Source organism: Sciurus vulgaris (genome assembly GCF_902686455.1).
Source record: "Sciurus vulgaris genome assembly, chromosome: 6".
In the NCBI taxonomy this organism is placed as follows: domain Eukaryota; kingdom Metazoa; phylum Chordata; class Mammalia; order Rodentia; family Sciuridae; genus Sciurus; species Sciurus vulgaris.
In genome coordinates this window covers 72,086,216-72,113,862 of record NC_136466.1, presented here as the reverse complement: position 1 = coordinate 72,113,862, position 27,647 = coordinate 72,086,216, and the positions used below count along the sequence as shown (strand labels likewise).

At 50.6% G+C, this 27,647-nt stretch overlaps 1 protein-coding gene across 3 annotated transcripts in view; it reads left to right on the top strand.

Annotated features, from left to right (window-relative positions):
- The first annotated feature begins 1,697 nt into the window (after positions 1-1,697).
- The window catches only part of PSD2 (pleckstrin and Sec7 domain containing 2), a 72,778-nt gene continuing 46,828 nt past the window's right edge, over positions 1,698-27,647 (top strand). The window contains exon 1 of one of the 3 annotated variants that reach the window (XM_079143954.1): positions 1,698-1,720. The gene's annotated coding sequence lies outside the window, so the exon portion shown is untranslated. Of the gene's footprint in view, positions 1,721-23,777; positions 23,896-27,647 lie in introns of those variants that run through there. The other 2 variants (XM_079143952.1, XM_079143953.1) reach the window with 2 other exon arrangements.

Genomic DNA, 27,647 nt, shown 5'->3' with positions numbered 1-27,647 from the left:
AATAATCATCTGCCCTAATCACTCCAATTCTTCCGTTTAATTATTTGTATACACCGTGTTTCTTCAATGAGACCCTGTGTACCCATGGGTGGGGAGGGAACTGCTGCCTGGGCACAGACCCCTCTCTGGCCCTTTCGCCTGTTGGCCCTGCTGGTGTGCCTGGGGAGGCCTGACTCAGAGTTGACAGAGGGACTGGTAGCACTCAGAGTTCCTACAGCAAAAACTGGGGAAACTGAGGCTCAGAGAAAGACCAGGCCTTGCTCAAGGTCACACAGCAAGCTTGGGGTGTGTCAGACTGAAGACTAAAGGTCCCCCATGTTCAGTGCTAGGCTGTATTCCATTGTCTCGCATCCATAGCTCTGTTCTCTGACCTTCTTTTCTCAACCCTACTACGTCTGATCCTTTCCTCTGTCTGCCAGTGTGGACAGGGTTGCTTCCATGTGCCCTACCCAAGTCTGGATGCTCAGGACAAGAGGATGAGGGACTGTGGGCATCTGAGCAGGCATTGCCTCATCCTACCTACTGGGTTCTGTGTGATCTCTGACAGTTGATGGAACCTCTGGGTTTGTATCCTTTACCTGTAAATTGGGCTGGGCTCCCTCTCTCTCAGGGTGATGAAGACCTGGTTGGGTGGGTAGCAGATCCACATAGACAATCACAGCTGCCTGCCCCTGCCCCTTCCTGTTCTATCAGAGCCTAGCCACCAGAGCCCTGCATTTCCTACTTCTACTTCTGCTCCCAGATCTGACTCCTGGTGGGCCATGCTCAGCTCCATGCTCAGCCAGTACAGTACCAAAGTCCTGACTGTCCCTGACAACCCTAGCAGGGGCTGGCTGAGCTGCCACTGAATCTGGATATCTACAGCAGCAATCAGAATGATTCAGTGGCTTTCTTTTTTTTTCCAGGCTGGCTCCTGGCACCCCATGGTGAGGGTTGTTGCAAGAGGAGGTGTGTTGGGGGGTGCTGGGTGCAGGATGGCCCCCCAGATGGGGCTCACGGTTCACCTTTGTGGCAATGTGAGGGGGGGTGGCTCCTCCAAACAAGAACCAGAAGGCTGGCTCTGTGTGTGCTGATGGGGCTGCAGCCCCGGAGAACTCATGTATTGACGACAGTGAAAATAATAATGGTGAATTCTCATTCTCTTCAGCAGCCTGCCCCAGGGGCTCCGGGGCCCATGGAGACTGGATGCCAGGCTGATGGTGGAACACAGCCCTTGTCCTCAGGATGCTCTTGTCTCAGGGAAGAGATACAACCCCTTTGCTCAGATCTGAGAGAGAAGAAAGAACAGGGAAAAATACAAATGGCAGTATAACCTGCCAACATTTATGGAACCCCTTCCATGTGCCAGGCATGGTGCCTGCTTCATATTTCCTGTGTCCTCAAAAATACTTGCAAGTAAGATGTGATCTCAGTCCATTTTACAGATGGGGAAATCAAGTCTCAGAGAGGTGAAGTTCTTTTCTCAGCATTACCAATGTTGTGAGGACAAGGTTGGTATTTGAACTCAGCTTTCTTCTTCACTCCCTTCTTTCTTCCAGAAATCCTGGTGAAGTCACTCCATCAGTACTGTGGAATTTCTGATCAAAGGAACTGGGCAAAGCTGAGCCAGTGTGTTGGCCTCTCAGCCTCCTGGTCTCCAGAGTACATGGGGGAATCTCCCAGCTGTTGTAGACTGTGAATGTGAAAAGGCAGCTGGTCCCAACCTCAGCCCTACATACCTGTGAGTCTTTCATGGAATCTAACTTCTGTCCTTTCTGCCATAGTTCCCTATCACTCTCTTCTATGCACCCTGGGCTCCCTTCTTCTCTGTCCTTGTCTAGACCTGTGCCCCACCTCCTCTCTTCAGTGACCCCTGCCTAGAGGAGGTGCCATGTGTGTGATAGGCAGTGTCTATCTGATGCCATTTCCTGACAACATTTGAGCAGATCATCCATGGCTGGTGGCCAGGAGACCCTGCTGCCTCTGAGGGATGTGTGTGGTCAGGCACCCCCTGCTACCCTGCGGTCCTTACCCCATCCGGCCTGCCTTTCAGGCCAGTCTTCCAGGCAGGGCTCTGGAAGGAGTGTCACATCCCAGCTCTAAGAACCTGAGCAGGCTCATGTGGCCTTTCTGAGTTTCAGTTTCCATATCTGCAAACCAGGGCTAATAATAATTTCTGGCGCAGCTGGTGATGTCTCTAATCCCAGCAACTTGGAAGGCTGAGACAGGAGGATCACAAGTTTGAGGCCGGCCTCAGCAACTTTGTGAGACTCCTCAAAACAAATAAAAAGGGTTGGAGATGTAACTCAGTAGAGCACCCTAGGGAAATCTCTAATACCATAAAAAACAAAGAAAGAAAGAAAAGCCTGGCATACAATAAGCACTCAATAATTGTTCCCTATTAGTATAAGTATCAGACGGCATGGTGAGGTCTCAAACCAGCCAATGATGGTCCTCCTCTGGCCTGGCCACTAACTCCCTTTTGGGGTGCTCAGGAGGGAAGGGGCCACTCCCCCAAAGACAGTTCTACCTTTAGAAAGGCTGTACAACAAGGTATGGATCCCAGGCAGAGCCACCCTCCCTTCCTGTCAGGGGGATTGAGGAGTGGGAGGGCTGGTGAGAGGTGGTAGGCCTGAGGTCCAAGAGAAGGGAGGCAAAGGTTGGCCAGGTGGGGAGCGATGGGGGAAGCAGCTGAGTTGCAGGGGAAGGAGGGAGGGAGGCAGTGGTGCTATAAATACCTCCCAGGTAACAGGACCCGTAAATGAAGGGAGGGAATTAGTCACATTCCGCAGCGCCTCGGAGAGAGGACAGGGAGCAATGACCTGAATCCATGGAAGGGAAAAAATTAGGCTAACCTTGGGAGGAGGGAGGTTAGGGGCCGGATGCTGTGTTGCCTCAGAGGGGTGCCCTGGACGGGCTCTACTGGGCAGGTACCTGGAATCACCATGGCAGGAGGGGTCTGGAAGGGACATCTTGTCTATCCCCATGCCCAGATGTGTGAGATTTGTGAGAGGCACTTTTATTCTCCAGGAATCCCTGGCCTCTCTCAGAACCTCAAACCCATTCCTCTTTGGAAGTCCCCCCAGAGGTCTAGCCCAGGACTCTCCTCTTGTTACCCTGAAGCATATTTCCATTTGCTGCCCTTACCCTCTTTGAGCTGTGGCTCTACCTGGGACCCATACCTTGTTGTGCATCTAGATCTGGGATCATTCCTTGGATTACTGGTTTAGACAAAATGGTTTTTGCTTGGAAGGGCAAGAAGGACATGCCCTGCTTCCTTCCTCTCTGGACTCAAGCTGGCTGGGGCCACTTGTCCCTCACAGGAATGATGGCCATGACCTGCTCTCCAGTCTACCAGTCCCAGCTGCACCCCCTCAGGCCAGCCTCCTCCCCGGTGGTTGCCAGAGCAACAGTTAGAGCATGCTCCCTCTCACACTTCCCTGCTCTCCCAGGAATGGAGTCCAGTTCCCCTGGTGTGGCATAACAGGCTCCAGGACTGGCCTCCACGCGGCTTTCTAACCTCACTCTCCCTCACATTCAGCTTGCTCCTCGCAAGGGCCCGCCTTGCCGCCTAGGAGGTCGACCTCTTGCTTTGCCTGGCAGATTTGCATTTTCTCCCAAGACCCACGTTTGAGTCTGAAATTCTCCCTGCTGCCTCCCCAGCTTAGTTGGGTCCTCCCTCATTTGTGCTCTGGAAACACTTTGGCAGTGGTAGTGTAAGAAAGTGGTTAAGATGCACGTTAGAAGGCCAGCTCTGCCTCACAGTAAGTCTGTGACCTCGGATGAACAAACAAGCTCTCCAGGGTCCTCAGTTTCCTCATCTGGAAAAAGGGGTACCTCACAGTGCTTCCCAAAGGTCGTACAGTTTAGGAGAGACACTGTTTGAGGAGGGCTTAGCACATAGTGAGAGGATGGTTGTTGTTGGGGTCACAGTATTGATCACGCTGTTTCTGTGTCTGCCTCCCCTGCGGGCTGTGAGGTGGGGGCGGGGGCGGCGCTGCGTCCCCGTGTGACTCGTCGCCGCAGCCGCAGTGGCCAGCTCGCGCCTGGCACTGAGACGGTCGGCAAATGTTTGCTGAATTAATGAGTGGGGGCTGCAGGGAGGGCTTGGGTTGCAGTTCCGCCTGGGCTGCTGCAGCTGGGGCGCCCATGTACATGTGTGTGCCCCTGGGAGTGTGAGTGAGGGGTGTCTGTAGGTTGGGGAGCCGTATCCGTGTCCCGGGGGTCTGGCGGCGCCGTGGGCAGCCTGGCGCGCCCGCTCCCTGGGGTCCCCGCCGAGCGCCTGCCTGGCTGCGGGACCCCGTTGCCAGGAGCAGTCAGGATGCGGCAGCGTCTCCATGGCAACGCGGCATCTCGAGCCGCGCGCCGCCCTCCCCCGGCGCCCCGCAGTGGGCAGGAGGCCGAGCCTGGCAGCCCCTCCCGGCCCAGCAGCCAGCAAGCTGGGCCAGGAGGCCGAAACCCGGTGTGTGTGGGGGGGGGGGCGCTGAGGAAAGGGCTACTTATTTTTCTAGGAACGAGGGGCAGACTTGCTCCTACGTCCCTCTCCATCTGGGGGAGGGAGATAATGTGAGGGCTCTGTCCTCTGCCCATATGCAGAGCCCCTTCCCCCTCTCCCCAACAGGCCTGGAAATCATGAACAGGTTCTGGTCTGGGAGAGACCTTCACTGGCCAAGGGACTTCTCTGATCTAAGTCCTGGCTGTGAAAATGACACAATGATCCAGCTTGGAGGGGCTGTTGAGAGGGGCACTGTGGCCTTCTTGGGAATGTGTCATCCTATTCTAGTGTATAAGTGCAAGCCCAGTGACTTCATTAGCCACCCAATGTCCACCAGCAACCCTTCTTATAGGTAATGTTCATGTCTCCAGTACCTACTATGACCCTCCCAGTCATGCCTATCCGCAAACCCACTCAGTGCTTTCTGCTGTAGAGTCTGGCCCCCAGCTCCAATACAGTGCCCCAGGTACCTATCCAGTATTTCCCCAGTACTTCTCAGTATTTGCATGTGTCTCGTGATCTAGTATACCTGTGGCGCCTACTCATTTCCTTCAAATATCTACTCAGGGACCCCCAGTTACCACCAAATAACCTCTGGGTGTTCTTCCAGTTTAGGCTTAGGGCTGCTTAATATTCCTCAGGAATCACCTACTGCCCTCAGTATCTGTATGGTGGTCCCCAGTGTTCTGTTACTCTACCCTGTACCCAGTTGTGAATATGCAGTGCATATTCCCCCTACGCGTCCCCTGCCCCACTCTGTACTTCCAGGAAATCCCCTTTGGCCCTTGGCCCCTTTCCACCTTCCCAAGTCCGGGCTCCAACAGGCCGTAGTGCAAGCAGTGACCACGAGGGGGCGCGCGAGTGGTCACCCGGAGGCTAAAGCGCGGGGCGCGGCAAGGGTGGAGGTCTAGGGGCCGAATCTGAGGCCCGTGTCATATGCAGTCTGAATGCGCAGCCAGGGTGGGGCTGCGTTCCGAGGCGGATCTTTCCGAAGTGACTGCACCCCAACCCGGCATCCTCTGCAGCCCCGCAGGGGCCGCCGCAACAGCCGTCGTGGCTTTGGCTCTGAGAGGGTGCGCGCGCCCTCTGGTGGCTGCGACGCAGAGCAGCTTTCTGGTCGGCTGGGGACGGGGCATGGAGGGGGCACATCTTTGCCAGCTTGGGCCTGTTTTCCAATCTTCGACAGTCCTGGAGGTGGGTGGGCACCTCTCTCCCTCCCATAATATGGGATGTCCCATCTTCTGTGTGTGGGGCAAATGGATAGAGCTACAGCAGGAGGGATCCAGGTTAGATTCCTGCAGTCTACCCTTGGCCTATATGACCCACCAGGGTTAGATATAGAATTCTGTGCCCATCTTTGGTGAGGCATGAAGACGGTACTCAGCAATCCTCTGCTCAATGAATTAGTGACTGAGTTCCCTGAGATTTCCAGGTTCTTAGAGATGCCTCATCCACCCATCCTTATTGTATGGCTAGAGGTACTGAGACGCCCAGCCAGTAAAGAATTGTCCCAGAATAATCAAGAGTAGATGAGGAGGGTCTTGGCTTGAGCTTCAGCAAGTCCCTTCCTTCTTTTTAAGCTTTAGTTTCCTCATTTATATAATGAGGGCAGTAAAACAAACAAACAAACAAACAAACTTCAGCTGTAGGGTGTGGTGGTACATTCCTGTAATGTCAGCGACTGAGGAGGCTGAGGTAGGAGGATCCAAGTTCAAGGTCAGCCACAGGAACTTAGGCCCTCAGCAATTTAGGGAGACCCTGTTTCAAAATAAAAAATGTAAAAAAGTGGTATGTATTTCAGTGGTTAGCACCCATGGGTTAAATCCCAAGTTAAAAAAAAAAAAAAAAAAAAAAAAAAAAAGAAAACAAAAAAAAACAAAAAAACAAAAAAAAAAAAAAAAAACAAAACAAAACCACAAAAACTTCACCTACTTCCCAGGAGAATTGTGAATGTTAAGTGGGGTGATGGTGTTGGGGGTAATAACAGTGGTCTTAGTTATTAGCTCAGGTAACTGAGTGCTCTCTCTGTGCCAGCTGCTGTGCAAGGAGAGTCAGCATTTGAGATTCTAGAGGTTATTTTGCCAGGAGGACAGAGGGCTCTCTATGATGAGGCTCAGTAATGACTGGCTTACAGGCTGGATGACAAAGTCCCTCCTAGGCTTAGTGCCTGATGTCAGGCCTCCAGGATGAGCTCCAGGGTCCTCTACTCCTGCTAGGCTCAGAGGCAGAGGGATGAACAAGAGGACCTTGGGGTCTCCCCTGTGCAGTGCTCCAGTGGTCCCAAAGTCTGAGTCAGATATCCGGTCCCCTGGGAAGGTGCAGGGGGCTGGTTGATGGAGGAAGTGTGTGTCCTGGCCTGGGCAGCTGAACCTGGGCCTTTCCTGCAGAAGGAATATCCAAGAGCAGGAAGGAAGGAAGTGGGGAGGGGGAGGAAGAAAAGGGAGGGAGGAAGGATGGGACAGGCCCCAGCTGGGAGCAAGTTCTCTCTGGCCAAGAAAAGAGGATATCTGGACTGGCCTGGATGGAAAGCCATTGGGCCGTTCACCCTGGCTGGGTTGGTGTGTGTTGGCAGGGTAGGGGCAAGAAAAAAGTATGGAGGTGTGTGCCTGTAATCCCAGTGAATCAGGAAGCTGAGGCAGAAGATGGCAGATTTGAGGCCAGCCTCAGCAACTTAGCAAGGCCCTGTCTCAAAAGACTAAAAAAAAAAGGGGGGAGGGGATCGGGCATATAGTTCAGTGGTAGAGCTAGCATGTGTGAAACCCTGGCTTCAATCTGCAGTACCACCAAAAAATAAAAAGGAAAAAGAAAAGAGGATATGAGTTTCATCCTGTTTTCTCCTCTGTTAACAGGTATAAGAATACCTCCTTTGGGGATGGACCAGAGTAAAAATGAGGTCAGGAATATAAAGTGCCAAGCAGGTCTGGAACATAGCCACATAGCATTATGTGCCACATACCTGATAGTCCCTACATCCTGGATGGACTCCCTGATCTGTGAGACAATAGTGCATACACAGTCTGGAGTGTCTCATCTTTCCTGCCTTGAACTCATGCATTCATTCAACACCTACTATGTGCTGGAGTGCACGGCTATCGCCCTAACAGGAGCCCGTCCCTGCCCTCACAGAACTTATCTGTAGTGAGGGAGGAAGGTGAGTCACCAGGCAGTGAGGTTGGGGACACAGAGGGCCTGTGACAGCCCAGATCAGACCCCTGAGCAACCTGGGAGATGAGGGAGGACTTCCTGGAGAAGATGATATTCATGTCAGGAGGCAAAGGAGGAATATGCATTAGTTAGAAGAAAGGGGTTGACAGGAGGAAGGTTTAAGATAGAGGGAAGGGCAGGCCCAAAGGCCAGGATTCAGGGAGAGCCGGCTGTGACTGCAGCAGAGCATGTGACAGTGAGCTCTGGTGGGAGAGGAAGAGCGATAGGGCTGTGGATTTTTTTCCTGAGAGTAATGGGGAACCAGAGAAATTTCTAGACAGGGGTAGCATGGTCATAGTGGGAGAAGGCTTACTGGAGGGCATTCAGGGCTCTGTGATGTGACCTCTATGTCCTCATCTCGCGGTGCCTCTATGGGTAACCAGATTGGAGTACTCCTAGTCTTTAGGTGACTCCTCGGGTGTCCCAGCCCTGTCTTTGCCAAAGCTCCTCCCCCGCCTGATCTGCCCTCCCTGCACTGAACCTCATCCATAGGCAGAGGCTGGTGGCACCTTAGGTTCTCTCCGGTCTAGTACTTTCCTGGCTCTTTATATATACGCCTTGTCCCCCAACTGTCAATCAAGGTGCCCTGCCTCCTCCCTGGCCTGGGTGGGCTTGTGACCCAGCCCATTGATGCACTTCCAACTCAAGACACAGATGAGTCAGGGCAGGGCATGTGGCCAGTTGAGCCAGTCAGAATCCTGACCTGGGATGAGGATGATGGCTGGCCTTCAAAGAGCCTGCTTGGTTTAATGCTCTGCTGTGTCTGCCTTGAAATTTTAAATAATCTTATCTTTAAACTTGCATTGTTTTTAAGTGGAGTCCTGTGAGACTGGAGCATGTGGGACTGAAATGTGTACAGCCAGGGTGTCAAGTTGCCCACTAGGCTCCTTGTGGCCACGGGTGGACATAGTGCTTTGATGCCAATAAGCACAGAATTCTGGGGGACCCACAACATGTGGGAGCTCAGAGAGTCTCAAAGCTGGGACAAGGTAAGTTGTTGTGTCTACAATTTCGCAGGCACTGAGAGCCTTGAGAGGCCATGCCTTCAGAGCAGAATTTGCCAAGTGCAAGAAGGCAGACATTTGTGACCCACTTCGTGTGTTTTTGTTTGTTCGTTTGTTTTGTACCAGGGATTAGACCCAGGGGCACTTAACCACTGAGCCACATCCACAGCCCTTTTTTTTTTTTTAATTTTTATTCTGAGATAGGGTCTCACTGAGTTGCTTAGCATCTCACTTAATTGCTGAGACTGGCTTTGAACTCGTGATCCTCCTGCCTCAGGCTCCCAAGTCTCTGGGATTACAGGCATGCGCTATTGCACCTGGCTCAGGAGGCTGAAGCAGGAGAATCAAAAGTTCAAAACCAGACTCAGCCACTTAGCGAGACCCTGTCTCAAAATAAAATATTTTAAAAAGGGCTGGGGATGTGGCTCAGTGGTTAAGTGTCCTTAGGTTCAATCCTTGGTACCAATAAATAAATAAATAAATAATAAATAAAAATCCACGTGTGTATAAGCTATGAAATACAAGTTTTATGATTTTAAGAATTCTGCTCATCAGTTAAATGTCCTTATATTTGCATTTAAAACTGACATTGCCACAAAGGACTTAAAATCAGCATACTACAGCGACACAGCCACATCAATGTTTATAGCAGCTCTATTCACAATAGCTAAACTATGGAACCAACCTAGATTCCCTTCAACAGACAAATGGATAAAGAAAATGTGGTACATATACACAATGGAATATTACTCAGCCTTAAAGAAGAATGAAATTATGACATTTGCAGGTAAATGGTTGGAACTAGAGAATATTATGCTAAGTGAAATAAGCCAATCCCCAAAACCAAAGGCCGAATGATTCCTCTGATAAGTGGATGCTGATCCATTGTGGGGGTGGGTAGGGAAGGAAAAAGGAACTTTGGATTATTCAGAGGAGAGTGAGGGGAAGGGTGGGGCTGTGGGGATGGGAAGGGTGGTAGAATGAGACAGACATTATTACCCTAAATACATGTATGAAAAGAAAAAAAAAGGGGGGGGGCTGGGGATGTGGTTCAGTGGTACAGTGCCCTGGTTCAATACCCAGTACCAAAACAAACAAATGAACAAACAAACAAACAAACTGAAAAAAACCCCTGACATTGCAAAGCATAAAAATGAACAGGAAAATTCATGCTAGCATTCAAGTACATAATTTTTCCTTATTGAGAATGACATTAAATAACAAAAAATACTATAAAGACTCCATAGGAAAGAAAAAAGCTCTATATAGATACCATGCATTTGTTGTGTTTTCCTGCCTTTAATATTAGGCATTTCTCCCCTACTTTTTGGACAAGGGGCTCTGTAGTTTTTCATCTTGCTCTGGGCCCCACAATGCTGCTTGACCCGATCCTCTCTTTGGGGACCGTGAGGGCGGGGACCTGACGCTGCCCTCCCTGGGCCTCCCCTGCGGTGTGGAGTGGCCACTGTGTGGTTGAGCACTGAGCTCCCTGAGTCCAGGAGTCAGGCAGGACAGAGCCCCTCCTTTCCGACAGCACCCCTCCCAGCCGGTGAAGAGGGCTCCTCAGCCTCCCTGGGTCCTGCTCTCTCCTGGGTGTGCCACAGCCCAGGGTCCCGGCAGCGTGGGGCCTCTGGAGGAAGCCAGTTCCCTCAGGCCTGAAGGTGCTGCAGTCCCTGGCCTCGGGTCATCTTCATCACCTGCCATCCAGCCTGACAAACCCTGAAGTATTCCTGCTTCTTCCCCTTAAGATAAGCGTCCTAGAGCAGGCCTGCAGAGGGGTTCAGAGCCAGGTGGAGCTGAGTGGAGATGGGCTCCCCTCTCCCAGCGCCCTCCCCACCAGGCAGGGCAGAACGGACAGCGAGAGGAGGGAGGGAGCCCTTGGCAGTGATCAGCTCCCAGCCAGGTGAGGCCCTTGAACCTGAGCCAGAGGGAATGAGATGGCAGGGCAGCTCAGCGGGAGGAAAGAGCTGCTCCCCACTGGGTCACCATCGCTGCACAGGGGCAGTTAAGACCCTCCTCCACTGTTCTGCTTTGATTCTAGTCCCGAGCCCACCAACTCAGACAAGCTCTCTGGGCCTGTCTCCTTTCTACCATGGGGTAATTTCTGTCCCTGCCCCAAGGACCACTGTGAACGTTTGCTCAGTGAGTCCTCAAAAAGCGATCAGTGTGGAGCTGGGCATTTAGACGTCTCCATTCATGGCTGTTCCCCGGTTGCGGAAGAGGAAGTAAGTGAGTCAGTCAGGCCTTCCTCCTAGCCACCGAGAGAACTTTCCATCCTTGCTCCCGTGCCCAAGTCCTTCTCCTGTCCTCTCTTCCCAACTTTCCCTTCTCCTCTCTCTGTTGATCCTCTAGCATACCAGGCTTATGCTCACCTCAGGGCCTTTACACTAGCTGTTCTCCTCTACCAGATGCTCCATGACTGACACTGTTGTTCCTTGGGCCTCAGCATAAATGTCACTCCTCTGGGATGGTGTGCCTGAATGCCCCAGTGGAGATCCCCACTCCTGCAGCCACTGTTACATTTTACTTTTTGCCTAGGTGGTGATAATATTTCTGTGTACTTGTCTGTTCAGTGTCGTTCTGTCCTCCACCAGGCTCTGCCCTTCAGGTGGGTAGACCCCTTGTCTGTCTTGTTGCCAAGTCTTCAGTGACTGGCAGCACATGGTAGGTGCCTGGTACAGACATGGTCCTGCTCTTATGGAGTTCACAGTTTCAAAAGAGTAGCAGGATTGAAAAAGCAAACCAAAATTTTGATATACTGTTAAAATTCATTATTTTTAGTTGTGGCACAATATACTTAATATAGAATATGACAGCTTAACTATTTTGGGGGGAGGGGAGTACAGGGAATTGAACCCAGGGGCACTCAACCACTGAGCCACATACCTGGCCAGCCCTTTTCTGTATTTTATTTAGAGACAAGGTCTCACTGAAGTGTTGAGGGCCTTGCTAAGTTGATGAGGCTGGCTTTCAACTTTTGATCCTCCAGACTCAGCCTTCCAGCTGCTGGGTGCTGCGACCCTCTCATCTCTCTTGGAGCTGCAGCTATTAATTAAAGAGATACTAGACCACGGGTGATGGGGGATAAAGAAAAGACAAACAGACACACATAGGGAGAAAAAGCTAGGGCCAGGTGGGTAACCAAGCCCTGAAGAGGCTTGACTGACTCCAGAGCTAGCTTAGCAAGTTTATTATGTAGATTTCATCATTAAAAGATTAATTGTGGAAAAGTTTCAGCAAAGTAGGCAACTCTGAAGGATGCAGGACTGGCGAGACATTAGGGGCATCTTGTTTTGCTCAGAATCCTCTATTCCTGGGAGAAGGTGCTGAACTCAAGGCCTCTACTGATAGAGCATGCCTTCACATGAGGCCACCCCTGACTGGCATTACCATAGCAACTGGGCGTCTTGACCTGTACTTTCCCACAGGCAGCTCCCAATGCAAACACAGCTGCAGGAGTCAGACAGGTCATGATTTAGATCACCACTCTCCAAGCTGGGATTATAGGCATGGGCCACCTCACCTGGTATCTTAACTATCTTTAAGGGTACAGTTCAGTGGCACCAAACACATTCATGTCATTGTGTAACCACCACCCCTCTCCCTCTCAGGAACTTTTGTCTTTGCAAAACTGAAATTCTGGACCCATTATAAAATATCTCCATTCTCTCCATTCTGCTTTCTGTCTCTATGATTTTGACTACTCTAAGTATCTCACATAGGTGGAATTGTACAGTATTTGTCCTTTTTTGACTGACTTTTTTCAATTATCATGATATCCTCTTTCTCTTCTTTCTCTCTTTCTCTCTCTTTCTCTCTCTTTCTTCTCTTTCTCTCTCTCTCTCTCTCTTTCTCTCTTTCTCTCTTTCTCTCTTTCTCTCTTTCTCTCTCTCTCTCTCTCTCTCTCTCTCTCTCTCTTTCTCTCTTTCTCTCTTTCTCTCTTTCTCTCTTTCTCTCTTTCTCTCTTTCTCTCTTTCTTTCTTTCTTTCTTTCTTTCTTTCTTTCTTTCTTTCTTTCTTTCTTTCTTTCTTTCTTTCTTTCTTTCTGTCTTTCTTTCTTTTTGTACTAGGAATTGAACCAGAGGCACATAACAACTGAGCCACATTCCCAGCCTTTTTTATTTTGAGACAGGGTCTCACTAAGTTGTTGAGACTGGTTTTGAACTTGCAATCTTCCTACCTCAGCCTCTCAAGCTGCTGGGATTATAGGTGTGTGCAATTTTGTCCTTTTTTTTAAAGATATTTTTTAGTTGTAGATAAACACACTGCCTTTATTTATTTATTTATTTATTTATTTATTTATTTATTGTGCTGAGGATCAAACCCAGTGTCTCACACATGCTAGGCAAACACTCTACCACTGAACTACAACCCCAGCCCCCAGCCCCCTATCTTATAGTGTTTTTTATTTTTTGGTGGTGCTGGGGATTGAACCCAGGGCCTTGAGCATGTGGGGCAGGCACCCTACCAACTGAGCTATACCCCAGGAATGATCAAAAATAGTGGCTGCACCATTTTATATTCCTACCGATATTACATGAGGGTTTCAATTTCTTCACATGGCCTCATAGGCAGGAACTGTACTGAAATAAATGCTTCTTTTCTTTTTTGGTATTGGTGATTGAATCCAGGGGTGCTTAACCACTGAGCTACATCCCTAGCCCTATTTTGTATTTTATTTAGAGACAGGATCTTGCTGAGTTGCTCAGGGCTTCACTAAGTTTCTGAGGCTGACTTTGAACTTGTGATCCTCCTGCCTCAGCCTCCAGAGCTACTGGGATTACAGGCGTGCGCCGCAAAGCCGCCCCTCCTCCTCCTCCTCCTCCTCCTCTTCCACCTCTTCCTCCTCCTCCTCCTCCTCCTTCTTCTTCTTCATTTTTTTTTTTTTACTTGTTAATGGACCTTTATTTTATTTAATCATTTCTTTTAAATGTGGTGCTGAGAATCAAACCCAGTGCCTCACACATGCCTGGCAAGTGCTCGACCACTGAGCCACAACCTCAGACCTTCTTTTTGTTTTTTTGGTAGTAAAGATCCTAATGGGTTTGGAGTGGTACCTCATTTGCTATAATCAGGATGTGGTTTGAGAGTGTCCCACAAGGGTTTATGTGTGGGGAGCTTGGTCCCCAGTGTGGTGGTGTTAAGAGGTGGTGGATCCCTTAAGAGGGGGGAGCTTAATGCAAGGTAATTAAGCCATTGGGGGTGCTTCCCTGGGGAGGGAATAATGTAGTTCTCCTGGGATCCCAGTTAGTTCCCACCCGAGGACTGTTATAAAAGAGCAAGATGGCCCCTTTCTGCTCTCTGGCTCCCTGTCTTGCCTTGTGATCGCTGTTGTACACTCCCCCTGCCATGATGTGACATGGCCATGGGGGTCCTCACTGGAGGCTAAATTGAATCGATGGAGCCTCCCAATCTTGGGCTTTCAGCCTCTAAAATTGTGAGCTAAATAAATCTATTATCTTTAAAAAAAAAAAAAAGTACCCAGCTCCAGGTATTCTGTTATAGCAGTGGAAAATGGACTAGTATACCATTGTGGTTTTGATTGGCATTTCCCGTTGATGGAACTGGGAAAGTGGAAACTGGAGGTGGGACTCTTAGCTTCAGTGGCCTCAAAGTACTCTTTGAGGAGGTTGCATTTGAACAGAGGCCTAAAAGAAGAGAAGGAGACAGCCAGTGGAAGAACATTTCAGAGAGAGGTGCAGGGTGAGTGTGTAGCTCAGTGGTACAGCACCTGCCCAGCATGTGCATTGCCCTGGGTTCCATCCCCAAAATATAAAATAAATCAGAGAGAGGAAACAAAGTGCACAGGCCTTAAAGTGTGAGTCAGGGCTGCATATTTTTCTAGAAGACTATGAATGGGATAAAGGGTGGTGGTAGCAGGAGTGGTTTGATAGGAAAAAGCATTGGTATTTGTAATTTCTACTAAGCACTGGTTTTCTCAGGTCTGAAGGGGAAAGAGGAACAGGTGGTCCAAAAGACAGGGACTGATGGGTGGTGATGTCTCTGTGTGGCAGGGAGGGTGGTGTTGTGGAGGGAGTGTGTAGTGTGCATCTGGAGAACCCCAGCATCCGAAGGAGCACCGTGTGATCTCTCTCTCTCTCCATTTTTTTTTTTTTTAAATTTGAAACAAGAAGTTTATTTAAACAACAAGATGCATGATTTGAAGGGAAAACTATCTAGAATTTTTTTTAAAAGAGAAATTTATCCCTACTTAGATTGCCCTGATGTAACAGCTACCTACAAAAAAGTTTATTTCCAGGCATGGTGGCACACACCTGTAATCCCAGGGGCTCCGGAGGCTGTGGCAGGAGGATCTCGAGTTCAAAACCAGCCTCAGTAACTTAGCGAGGCCCTAAGGAACTTAGTGAGACCCTGTCTCAAATAAAATATAAAAAAGGGCTGGGGATATGGCTTGGTGGTTAAGCGCCCCTGTGTTCAATTCCTGGTACAAAAAAAAAAAAAAAAAAAAAAAAAAGTTATAAAATTGTCCTTGGTTTTACAATGATAAATTAAATTAAAAACATTAAAATTCTCCAATCATGATGTGATCACTAAGAACACATTGTGCTCCTCCTACCTACAATGCGATTGGCTGCCCCAGCCAGTGCCCCTACCACCAGCCTGGGACCGAGAAAGGGATCTGGAACCCATACCTAGGGGCTGAGGCTGGACACAGAGAATGACAATCGAAGGCTTTGAAGGTCTGGGGACAAGGGCTTGCAGGCTTGAGTCTAGGGAGGACTCCACGCCCCACCTTTGCCAGGCTGCTGGGGATGCTGGCCGCTGCTGCAGTACCAAAAAGGGCCACACGGGGGCAGGAGGCGACGCGGAGCTGTGTTGGAGGAGAAGGTGGAGGCGGAGAGGAAAGGAGGGATGGATAGAGCTCTGGACATTCTGGGGCGTTCATCTGTGGGACTCTGTGATTTGGTTGTTTCTGTCTCCGAATGGCTGTGTGTGTGAGAGAATAAAATGAAAGCATGAGCTCATTGCTATCCCAATGGCATCTCATTCCATCCTCACAACAGCCTCACAGGCCCAGAGAAGTACAGCCATTTGCCCAGGGTCACTCAGCAAGGGGATTCAGACTAGGTATGTCTATCTCTCAACCTGTGATCCAGTTTTAATGGCTGCATAACACTCTAGTGTATCAAGATAACACAATTTCTGGCCAGACATGGGAAGCACCCTGAAATTCCAGTTACTCAGGAGCCTGTGCTCTAACCACTACTCTTCCCTAAATGAATTTATCTGTAGGGAGTGCCATTTTGGTCATCTGTCCCCTGGCCTCACCTTGCCTTCCCTCATCAGAATATCCTCCAGGGGGATGGTGGCTGGGACTTGGGACCCTTCCCTGAGGTCTCTGGGGAGGAGGGGTTGCAGGCCTTGGGGTGAGCCTCAGGTGTACGCCCCATCCCCATGGCAACCACACTGATGATGACAACAGGCCTCTTTCCTGGCCTAATTGTATCTAGGCAGCCTGGCAGGCCCCTTGCCTCCTTTTCGGGTCCCTGCCTAATCTTCTCTGAGCATTAGGCCCTAGTCCTAAAGACTGTGAACTAGGATAGAATCAGGTCCCCCTAAAAAGCTCAACTCCTCCTCCCCCAAGAGTATGACTGTGATAGTTTGGTCAGCCCTGGAGGAAAAAATATGACTGAGACCATACAACAGAGAATCAGACTGAGGCCTGAGAGGAGTCGGACTCATCCAGTATCATGCAGTGAGGTGGGGCTGAGGCCCTGCTTACTTTTATCCAGAAAGGACTGGATAACCCCAGAAAAGGGAATCAGTAATATATATTCCCATAATATTTGGAGACTTAGGGGCTCCGAGGGCAGTCATTCGGCCTTCTCTTTCAGAAAGTCCTCTCTGATGATCCACTCTGCCACTAATGTCAGAAATGGCCTCCGAGGTCCCTTGATGCTTGCTGTCTGGTCACAGAGGCTTAAAGTTCACTCTGAACTGCCTCTGGGACCTCAGGGACCTTCAGTCCATTTTGCTGGCCAGCCTAGAAATCCCTTCTCAAATTCTCCTGGCAGTAGGCTGCCCTTCTTGCTTGAAGCCTCCTGTGATGGGGAGCTCACTGCCTTGGAAGGCAGCCCCATCAATGAAGAGCAGCTTCTGGAGCCTTCTTGTGCTGCCCAACTGTGGGAACTAGCTTACTCGCTGCAGCCCAGAAGTGGTTGTCTTTTGCTGCATCCAGGCCCGGATGACTGCAGAGAGGCCTGTGGCTCCCCACACCTAAGCCAGACTTCTCTCTAGCTTCAGCGGTCCCTGTTCTCCGTAAACAACCTCTCTAGTGCTTCATCTCCTGGGCAGTTCGGCCCTGGGCCCCTGGTATTCTGTTGTTGGGGGTGGTTCCTTCTGTGGTGACCATTTTATTCAATACATAGAAAAATGTGTTTGTTACGGGGAAAGGTGACCACCACCGAAAGACACAGACACCCTCTTGGGGCCTTTTGTTCCAAACTGACACCAATGTGTGTGTTAAAGCGAGAGGCAAAGGCAAGGTGGACTTGAAGCTGGTGGCAGGCTGACCCTTGGGGCAGATGGAGATTTGAAAGGTAATGCCTCATGGGCCATGTGGTCGTAAGACTGGCCTGCTCCAGAAGGCTGCGGATTGGGACCAGGAGAATGCCACTTTTCTCATGGTGAAGAGTTCCTTCCCAAGGGCCACGCTGGAGATGGGGGAACACTTCCCCACGCACTGCCTTCCAGAGGCGCCCAGCAACCACTGGCTCTCAGCCTCCACCCCCTTCTGCCTCCTGGAGCCCGGAAAGGCAACCAGGAGCGCGGAGGCTCAGGTCCCCAGGCAGAGGGGGTAGAGGCTGCAGCCCTGATCACCCCAAGACCCCACGCAAGATCCAGGCATGCCCCAACACCCGCTGTACCTCACCTGTCAGTCACATGGGATCGCTAGTCGAGGAAAGGCGATCCCAGAGACTTGCTTTTTCTTCTCATGTGTTATATATTTTTTCATTTCAGCAAATATTTGTGATACACTTTTTTTTTTTTTCCTGTACTGGGGATTGAACCCAGGGCCACTGAGTACATTCCCAATCCCTTTTATTTTATTTTATTTTGACACAGGGTCTCCCCAGGTTGCTGATGCTGGCCTTGAACTTGTGATCCACCTACCTCAGCCTCCTGAGTTGTCACTGAGAAAACAGGCCTGCGCCACCATGCCCAACTCATATATTTTCTGATGTATATCAAAGCAAGTTACAGGTATCAATATACTTCACCTCCCCAACACTTCAACATAAACATGATCAACTGGAGTTCAATCCTCTTGAATGTTTCTTTCTTTCTTTTTTTTTTTTTTTCCTTTTTGAGGCAGAAATATATACAGTGAAACGCACAGATTTAATTATATCATTTGTTCAATATTGGGGGGGGGTCCCAGGGATTGAACCTCAGGGGTGCTTTACCACTGAGGTATACATCAGCACTTTTTAAAAATTCAAGATAGGGTCTCACTAAGTTACCCAGGCTCTCTTAAACTTGAGATCATCCTTCCTCAGACTATTTAGTGGCTGAAATTTTAGGCATTGAATTTGAATTTTGACAAACGCATGTATTTGCATACCCCAGTCCCTCTCAAGATACAGAACATTTCTATCATTCCAGAATGTTTCCTAGTTGCCCCTCACCCCTGTATTACACTGTTCTGTTTGCTGTCTACCATACCTTGGTTTTGCCTATTCTAGAATGTCATAAAAATGAAATAAAATACTATCTACTCTTTTGTGTCTGCCTTTTATTTTTTTTTGTATCAGGGTTTAACCCAGGGGCACTTAACCACTGAACCACATCCCTGGCCCTTTTTAATGTTTTATTTAGAGACAGGGTCTCACTAAGTTGCTTAGGGCCTCAATAAGATGCTGAGTCTGGTTTTGAACTTTTGATCCTCCTGCCTCAGCCTCCTGATTACAGGCATGTACTACCATGCTTATTTCACTCAGTCCGTTTTAGAGATCCACCCTGTTATTACATGTTTCTAGTTTGTTGCTTTTTATCACTGAGTAGAATTTCATCGTAAAGATGTGTAATCATTCATTAATCCATTTGCCCCTTTTCTTCTTTTTTAATATCTTTTTAGTTGTAGATGGACATATAACTCATTTCTTATTTACTCATTTTTTTCATGTGGTGCTGAGAATTGAACCCAGGGCCTCCCACGTGCTAGGTAGGCGCTGCCACTGAGCCACAGCCCCTCCGTTTGCCTCTTGATGGACACCTGTGCTGTTTCTATTTTGGGGCCGTTATAAATACAGCCGCTATGAACATTCTTGTACAAGTCTTTGCGTGAACATGTGTTTTCATTTTTCTTGGATACTTACAAATGCAATCGCTGGGTCAGAGGGCAGGGGCATGTTTAGTTTTACAAGACATTATCTGACCTTTTTACAAAGAGGTTGTAGCATTTTATACTACCACCAACAAAGGAGGATCCCTGCTACTGAATTCGCAGCTCAGAACACAGTGGGGTTGTCACCTCCTCTGTTCAGGATGCCACACCTTGCTGAAGGTCATAATAACAGGGTTGGCTGCAGTTGCCCTGGCAATCAACTGGATACCGCAGGCTGTTTCTCATGGACAGATGAATGGATGGATGCCCAGCCAGATCTCCTTGACCCTGAACTTGTATAATTGCTTTGTTGGAACCTGAATGTCAGCTTTTCCATTTGCCCTCATTAAATCCCATCTCGTTGGTTTTGAGTTAACCCTCCAGCTGGTGCTGATAATCACAAGGATACTCACACACATGTCCCATGCGCCAGACATGGAGCTGACTCATTCGGACTTCACCACCCTATGGAGGAGCTGCTATTATCCCCATTTCAGAGAAGAGGAAATTGAGGCACAGAGAGGTTAAGTAACTTGTCCAAGTTGATCCAGTAGTAAAAGGCAGAGGCAGCCTTAGAACCTAGGTAGTTTGGCTCCAAACATTGTGGTCTTAGTCATTCACTCTTTTTTCTCTTTGGTTTCTGTGGTCATCTCCCTCCGTCTTCCAGTTTCTGAAAACACACTGAATGTCACTAGGTCTTCATCCAGATTATTGGCTGAAAAGCAACAAAACCAGCCAGGTGTGGTGACGTACATCTGTCATCCCAGTGACTTGGGAGGCTGAGGCAGGAGGATCCCAAGTTCAAAGCGAGTCTCAGAAATTCAGCAAGATCCTGTCTCTAAATAAAATATAAAAAAGGACTGGGATTGTGGCTCAGTGGTTAAGCCCCTCCTGAATTCAGTTTCAGGTACAAAACAAAACCCTCTGGACCACACAGTCCAGGGTCAAGGACAGAGCCTGATGGCATTTTGCTGGAGACCTCCCTCTGCCCTGGCCTTGTTCTATTTGTCCATGATCCTTTTTTTTTTTTTTTGGTATTAGGGATCGAACCTAGGGGCTGTCAACCACTGAGCCACATCCCCAGCCCTTTTTATATTTTATTTAGGGAAAGGGTCTTGCTGAGTTGCTGAGGCTGGCTTTGAACTCGGGATCTTCCCGCCTCAGCCTCCAGAGCCTCTGGAATTGCAGGGATGCACCCCACGCCTGGCTTTCCTCTCCTCTGGATGTTCCTTCTCAGTCTTCCTTCTGCTTCTCCCCTTCCCCAGTCTCTTAATGTGGGGGGCCGTGGGGACCCACTCATGGTCCTCTGACACTCCCCCACTTCACTGGGGACCTCACCCTCTCATCTTACCTCTAGCTCAGACTTTTCTGTCTGCCTCTGTGACACCTCTCCCCGGACAGCCAATTGACACCTCACTTGCCTCCTGCCTGCTCTCTAGGCTTCAGCCCTGAGCCCTCTGCTCTCTCCCCAACAGAGCAACAGAAGGACACCTTTAAAAACACAAGTCAGATTAGGTCAACTGTTTACCCCAAACATTCTGTGGCTCCTTATATCACCAAGAGTCAAAGCCAAAGTCCTCACGATGATCCACAGGACCCTCCATCATCTGGCCCCTGCTACCTCTCTGTCTTATTGCCTACATCCTTCCTTTTGCTCCCTGTTGTTCCATGAACTTGCCCAGCACATTCTTGCCTCAGGGCCTTTGCACTGGCTCTTCTTCCTTGGAACTCTCCTTTATTGGATATGTGCATGACAAAGTCCCTTACTTCTTTGTCTTTGCTCCAACTTTAAGGTTTCAAAGTGTCTCCCAGTAACTCTCTATTTAAAGTGGTGACATCTTTCACCCATCTACCCCCGACCCTCTTTCTGCTGTTCTATTTTCCCAGTTGTATAATGTCATAAATGTCACCTATTTATCATGTTTCTTGTTTGCTCTCTCACCCACCTCTACTAGAAGCATCATTCAGAAAGGCAAGAATTTTCATCTGTTTTGTTTCCTGATATGGTTCACCTATAATAGCACTTGGTACATGTGAGCGTTCAATATATACATATATATATATATTTTTTTTTTAAACTTTTTTAGATGTCGATAGACCTTTATTTTATTTATTTGTTTATATGGGGTGCTGAGAATCGAACCCAGTGCCTCTCACATGCTAGGCAAGTGCTCTATCACTGAGCCACAACCCAGCCCCTCAATATATTTTTGTTGAATGAATGAAGGAAGAAAGGAAGTATGATAATTTGGGAATGGATATGCAATATAAAAATGAATTAGAGGCTGGGGCTGTGGTTCAGCGGTACAGCATTTGCCTGGCATGCATGAGGCCCTGGGTTCAATCCCCAGCACCACAAAAAACATTAGTACCCACAAAACATGGTGCCTCGCAAGGTCAGTGCTTTGGACACCAGGGCTGTTGGTTGTGCAGTGGCCTGTCCCCTTTCCTGGAGACTTTTCCTGCTTTCCTTTGCACATGTCTCCCCCACCATCAGTGCATGTGGATGGCCTGAGGCTCCCTGCAGTCCTCACTCCAAGATGGCAGTGACCCTTCAGGCCACCTAGATGGGTTTGGGATTGGGCACATTTCCCCGTGCTGGTGAGAGTGAATCCTGAGACTGGCTCCTGCTGCTGGGATAGGTAGAGCATCTTCCCTCAAAGTTGGAGGTACACTCAGCTCCCTGGCTGCTGTGTTGGAAGAACCTGCCTGGAAAGGAAGCCAAGGCAGTGGAATGCAGGACTATAGACTGTGGCCTGAAGTCGCCTCTCCTCTCAGACTTGACTTTTCATTTACTTGAGCCCTGCTTCAATGAAGGCAGTTTGAGTTGGGTTTCTGTCTCTTGCAACCCCTTACCACGTATCCCTGTATCCCTAGCTCCTGAATCGGGGAATGAGCCAGGGGTGGGAAAGGCCTGCAGTGGTGTGTGGGCTGCATGGCCTGTGGTAGCTCCAAGTGAGAGGGACTCAGCACACTGAGGCTGCTTGCTTTTCAGTACTGGATGGAGGTGGGCATAGAAACAGAACTGCCTCCTGAGGCACTCCCAAGTTATCAGGGGAGCCAAGACAGATAGATGGACAGATCCTGCTACTCCAGGGCAGCAAGGAAGCTAAGATGGATTCTGCCCAAGCTTGAGGTGGGAGGTAGGGTAGGGAGATGTCTCCCGCATCCCTCAGTGCAGGTCAAGAGCCCAGTTAAAGTGGTGTCTGGGCTCTGCCACATGCTAGAGGAGTGTTTTGGGGCAAGTCACTTAAGATTTAGCAAACAACAGTGTCCTTAAAGCTAAAATGGGATGAATAATGCCCACCTCATAGGGTTACTGTGAGGATAAAATGGGATAACTTGTGTCAAGAATTTAGCATTAGGGGAAGGGAAAAAAATAACAGAATGAATCAAACAATACTGCCCTATGTAAATTTATGATTTTTAATTAAAATAAATTAAAAAAATACCTAGGCAGAAAAAAAAAAAAAAAAGAAAAGAAAAAGAATTTAGCATGAGCCTGGCTCACCCGCTTAACAAGTCAGTTCCTATTACCATGGGCAGGTGTTCCCGCCTGGCCAGGGATTCTGGTGGTACCTACAGGCGCAGTTCCTGTAGACACCAGGAGGTGGCGCACCGACCCCAAAAGAGCCCCATTTGCGGGCTTTTTGCTGGGCGCTGAGAAGGTTGGGCGGGGTGGCCTTGTGGATCTGGGCTCGTTACACCCTTACCTTCCCGGCTGTGTGGGGTGAAGTGCTTGTACTTCACTCAGTTCTCGAGGTCACTGGCTCATGGAAGAGGGGTCCTCAATCGCCATAAGGAGCCTTCGTTTTCCATCCGTGTTATGTAAGGGCTTGATCTTCGGAGACAGGCAGGGCAAAGTTGAGGAGATACTCAGGTTGGACCAAATACAGGACTTCCAGAAGGAGCGAGCATCACAACAAGGAATCTGAAGCGCCGGAGCGGCTGGGCCTGGTGCTGAGGCAGGGGGATGACCCATGTGACCTCTACGGGATCCCCCTTTCTCAGTGCAAGGGAGCGGGGCTGCGCCTCGCGGTGGACCTCAGGCTGTGCATGGCTCCGTGATGCGGTCACTCTGGTAATTCTGAGTCTTGACAGCAGAGGGAGACAGAGATCCGACTCCCCTCGTGGCCTGAGCTAGCCCTCCGGGGGAAACTTCCCTGTTGGCGGAGCCTGCCTGGGCAAGACCCGACATGTCAGGTGTCCCTTTGCTTTGGAGAAAGGCTTGCCCTTCTCCCTCCTACTGGACTTTTCGGGGAGAGCACTTAGTGTGAGGGGAGGCTCAGCGCACATCCTAACTCAGCCCTAACCCACTGAGCTCCACCCCAAGTAGGACTTGCTGGACACTCTAGTCCTAGAAACAGAACTCCTAGGACAGGTGGTGCTACCTCCCCGAGGCAGGAATTTGGGAGAGAGCCCCCTGCCACCCTGGCCTGGATGGCCAGCTGGACCTCAGGAAGTAAGGGGTGCCCACCCCATACCACCTTGGCCAGTTCCCGGCATTCTCCTGGACAGACTCCCAGAGGCCCACAAAGGCCCTCAGATGAAGTTCTGAGCCTCACATTGCTGTGCCCTGGCCCAGTGTCCTTCTGGCTCTAGGCACTGCAAGTCCCTGGCACTCCCTGTGGGGCTTTGTCCACCAGCCCTGGACCAGTGCTGGCAGGGCCATGTTTGCTGGGGGAGGAGTAGTCGGGCATCCCTCAGAGCTGGAGCAGTCTCCCTTCTGTCCTGCCTGCAGATTGCTCTCTTCCAGGTGACCATCTCCTTACCTCTCCCTTGCAGGCCCTCACAGCTAGGGTGATCCGGAGGAAATGGTCTTTCCTCCTCACATGCCCTCCTAGCTGACACAGGAGTCAGTGGTAGGTAAGGTCTTCAATTGCAGGCAATATCCAGAGGCTCCAAGGACTTGCTGGGGCCTGTGTGGCTCCAGCACATGACTTCCTTACTGCAGCCCTGGTGCCCACTGTGTGCTGGCCCCTGGGTTCCAGTGGATCTGGAGACGCAGGAGAGAGAAGGGTCCCTGCCCTCATGAAACATCCACGTGGTGTTGTAGAGGCTGTGATGAGGAAGCCATGCACTGCATGGGCCTGGGGGGCTTCCGGCCCAGCCACGGGTGCCTCCCCAGAGAGGAGGGTGTAGTTTCTTAAGGACAGTGGTCAGGGAAGGTGACATTGGAGCAGAGAGCTAAAGAGAGGGAAGGGTGACCATTCAGACATGGAGAGGGAATGCAGACAGAGGAGCAGCAAGTTCAAAGGCCCTGAGGTCAGAGCATGCCTGGTGCGGGAGAGGATCAGTGAGGACGCAGTGTGGCTGGAGAGGAGCAAGGTCGGAGAACAGGGACCAGTCACGCGGGCCTCTGTATCTGGTGTGAAGACTTGGTGTGAATCTGAGAGATGTGGGAACCATCCACACATTTTGAGCAGGGGAGTTCAAGGCTCTGCTTCCAGCCTTGGCCACTTGTGGGGCATGTTGGTAGTGGGGCTGGGTGGGAGGAGGGACCAGTTAGGAAGCTTTACCTCCAATGTCAGCCTCTCAGGATCTGAGCAGATTGGACATGGGTGTGGGAGAAAGGGAGGCAAGGATGGCCTCCAGGGTTTTGGTGTGAGCTGATGGAAGGGTGGTGGCGACATTTATGGTGAAGAGGAAGAAGAGGGCCTGGTCTGCTGAGTTGGGCTGCTAGGGACTTCATTAGCATTTGGGAATCTGGGTCTGACCTTGGTGGGGGAGGTCAAGACTGGAAAGTCATACGCTGAGACTCGCCAGGGCTCAGCTGGGCTCCAAAGCCAGGGTGGTCTCAGCAGGGAGAGCATGGGATGGAGAAGACAGGGGTTGAGCCTCCAGGTGCTCCGGCATTTGGAGGTCAGGGAGTGGAAGAGGCACAGCCAGGGAGGCCGAGGGACGCATGATGGTGAGAAGTCCAGAAGTCAGAGGAAGGAAGTGTTTCAAGGAGGAGGGGACTGCCTATCAAATGCTGCCAGAAACTTAGGACAAGATCTGCAGGTTGGGTTTTGGATTTGGCATTGTGGCCATTACTGAGGACCCGGCCACACCTCGCACCTTTGTCGGAGCACTGGAAAACTGGTGTCATTCCAAGTGCACCTTTCTCTACAGGCACCCAGGCGACAGACACCTTGGTGTAAAAAAAGAGGCATTCCTGCTTGGCAGGTGCTGCCTTGCACCAGGGCACATGCTTGGTAAGAAGAGAGCAGGCTGGAGCTCAGCTCCCTCTCCTTCCTCCCTGTGGCCCAGGCACCTTTGTGCAGTGTCCAACCTGCACACCTGTACTCAGCTGTGCTGGGGGTTTTGATAGATGGTGTTGGGTAGTGTGCATGGGCAGGGGCTCAGATCAGTTCCTTCAGGAGAGAGGAACTGGAGACAGGCAGCGTGGACAACTTTACCTGGAGCTTTGCCATAATGAAGAAGAGAAGCAGGATAGTAGCTGGAGAGTTGGGAGGAAGTAGGCAAGGGAGGGTGGGCGAAGGGAAGGCACCCCAAGCAGGGAACGGCGAGAGCAAAGTGAGGTCCTTAGAACTGACTGGGAGGACGAGGGTGGGAGGATCCTAGACATCAAAGTTGAGGTGGGAAGTGTCAGGAGAGGGTGCCCTTTCTGGGGGTGCTGGGGGTGGGGTTAGTCTGCATACATGGTAGGTGCTCACTGAACACTCCCGGTCTGGCCTTGTTTGATGGAAGATGGGAGCACTGGGTGTTTAGGGACCTCTGAGACAAGCCTCCTCTGGGCCCAGAGATGTTCCCAAATGAGTTCCTTCAGGTGGGTCTCAGGTTCTGGCCTCCTTTCCTTTCTGATTGTCCCACCTGCTCAAGCTGAGGATGAGCAGGAGGCCCTGCCTGGGCTGGGAGGCAGGAGGTCAGGTAGAAGGCTCTGGTGGACAGGAGCCATGCCTCAGCCCTGCCCAGGCATGCTGACCACTCCCAATGCGCTCCCCAGGGACCCCATGGGACAGGTAGTACATAAACCATGGGAAGAGGCCCTCAGTGTGGGTGGCCTTCACTCCAGCCTCCAGCCCCCACTTCCTGAGACCCCCTCAGATGAGGAGGGGAGGAGGCGCGGAAAGGGAAGTCAGTTGGAGGAGTGAGCCGCCTGCTGACTCTTCTTTCCCTGGTGGGTGCTGAGGAACCGAGTGCATTTGGGTAGGGGACACTGACCCCACTCTCTTTCAAGTAATTGCAAGGAATGACAGCAAGGCTTCTCCCTCCTGTGCCTCTGGCACTCAGGGAACTCGCCCACAGAGCCCACTGTGGCCCCTAGACAGTCCTTTGAGCCCGTTCCGCTGGACAGAGGGGCAAGTGAGGTTCACGGAGGGCCACAGCTGCCCAGTGGCCACATGGCCAGGAAGCACAGAGGCCAGACTAGAACCCAGGGCTCTGACTCACAGAGCTGGGAAGGAGCAGACCAAGGGCAGAGACGAGGATCTGCACAGCTGGCCCGGTGAGGTGGACGGTCGCCGTAAGTACCTTTCTTCCTCTGTCATTTCTTCCCTTCCATGTGACTCACTGAGCTATACTGTGCCCTAAGTGCTCAGGATGTGCTGTGAACAAGGCAGACCCTGCCTTTCGGGGCTCAGGGCCATCAGGAGGACAGAAAGCAAGCCACCTGGTCCTGGAGTAAGTCACTGTCACAGCAGGATTAGCCATGGCCTGTTGAGTGCATCCGTGTGCCAGGTCTTGAGCAAGCAGTACTTGCCCAAACTCTCTTGTCCGCCCCCAGTCCCACAAGAAAGGGCCTGCTATCATCCTTGGAGGGCAGATGAGCAAAGAGAAACCCAGAAAGGTGGTCCAACTGCGACTTGAGGTCATGGGGCCTGGATGAGGAATGTAGACTCAGAGCCCGATCACCTCTACATCTGGACACAGCCCCAGCGCCGGGCCAACCCTCCTTGCCTGCAGGTAGCAGAGGATAGTGCGCAGAACAACAGGGAAGCCATGCCCCTCTGTGCCCTTCAAGTAGACCCTGGGCACCTGCACAGAGTGACCCTGTTGTTTCAGGGCTCTGGAGAATGTCCAAGGGGTTGATGGACAGTGAAGAGTGTGGTCTGGGTGCTTTCTCAACTGCCCAGCTGTGTCCTTAGGTTCAGATCTCCCGAGACCTTGAGCAAATGACTTAGGCTCTTAGAGCCTCAGTTTTCTTATCTGTAAACTGGGTCGTAGGATTGTTTGAGGGTCAAATATGACACATGGAAAGCCCTTAGTGTGGACTCTGGCATGTGGCAGATGCACAGTTAATAGCAGAGGTGACCATGGTTGATGAAATCCCAGCTCCAGCTCAACCTGAGGGGGAGATGAATTCCAGTTCAGACACTACCTGAATAGGTCAGACATGCCTCATAGGCCAGCAAATCCTCTCTCTGTTCTCTAAGAAGAAAATTCTCAAATACCTGTGTTGCCCTTTATGTTGGTGGTAGAAGATCAGAGAAGGCTTCCTGGAAGAAGGGGCCTTGAGCAGGCATTTGAGGTTGAGTTCACTGAGTATGGCAGGATCAGGGGCCCCCAGGTAGGAAGTGGAACATTAGCAAAGATCTGGAGAGGGGAAAGAGCGGGTGTGGTGAATAGCCTCTGGGGGCTGAAGATGGAGGGAGGTGGGAAATGGGCTCCTTAGG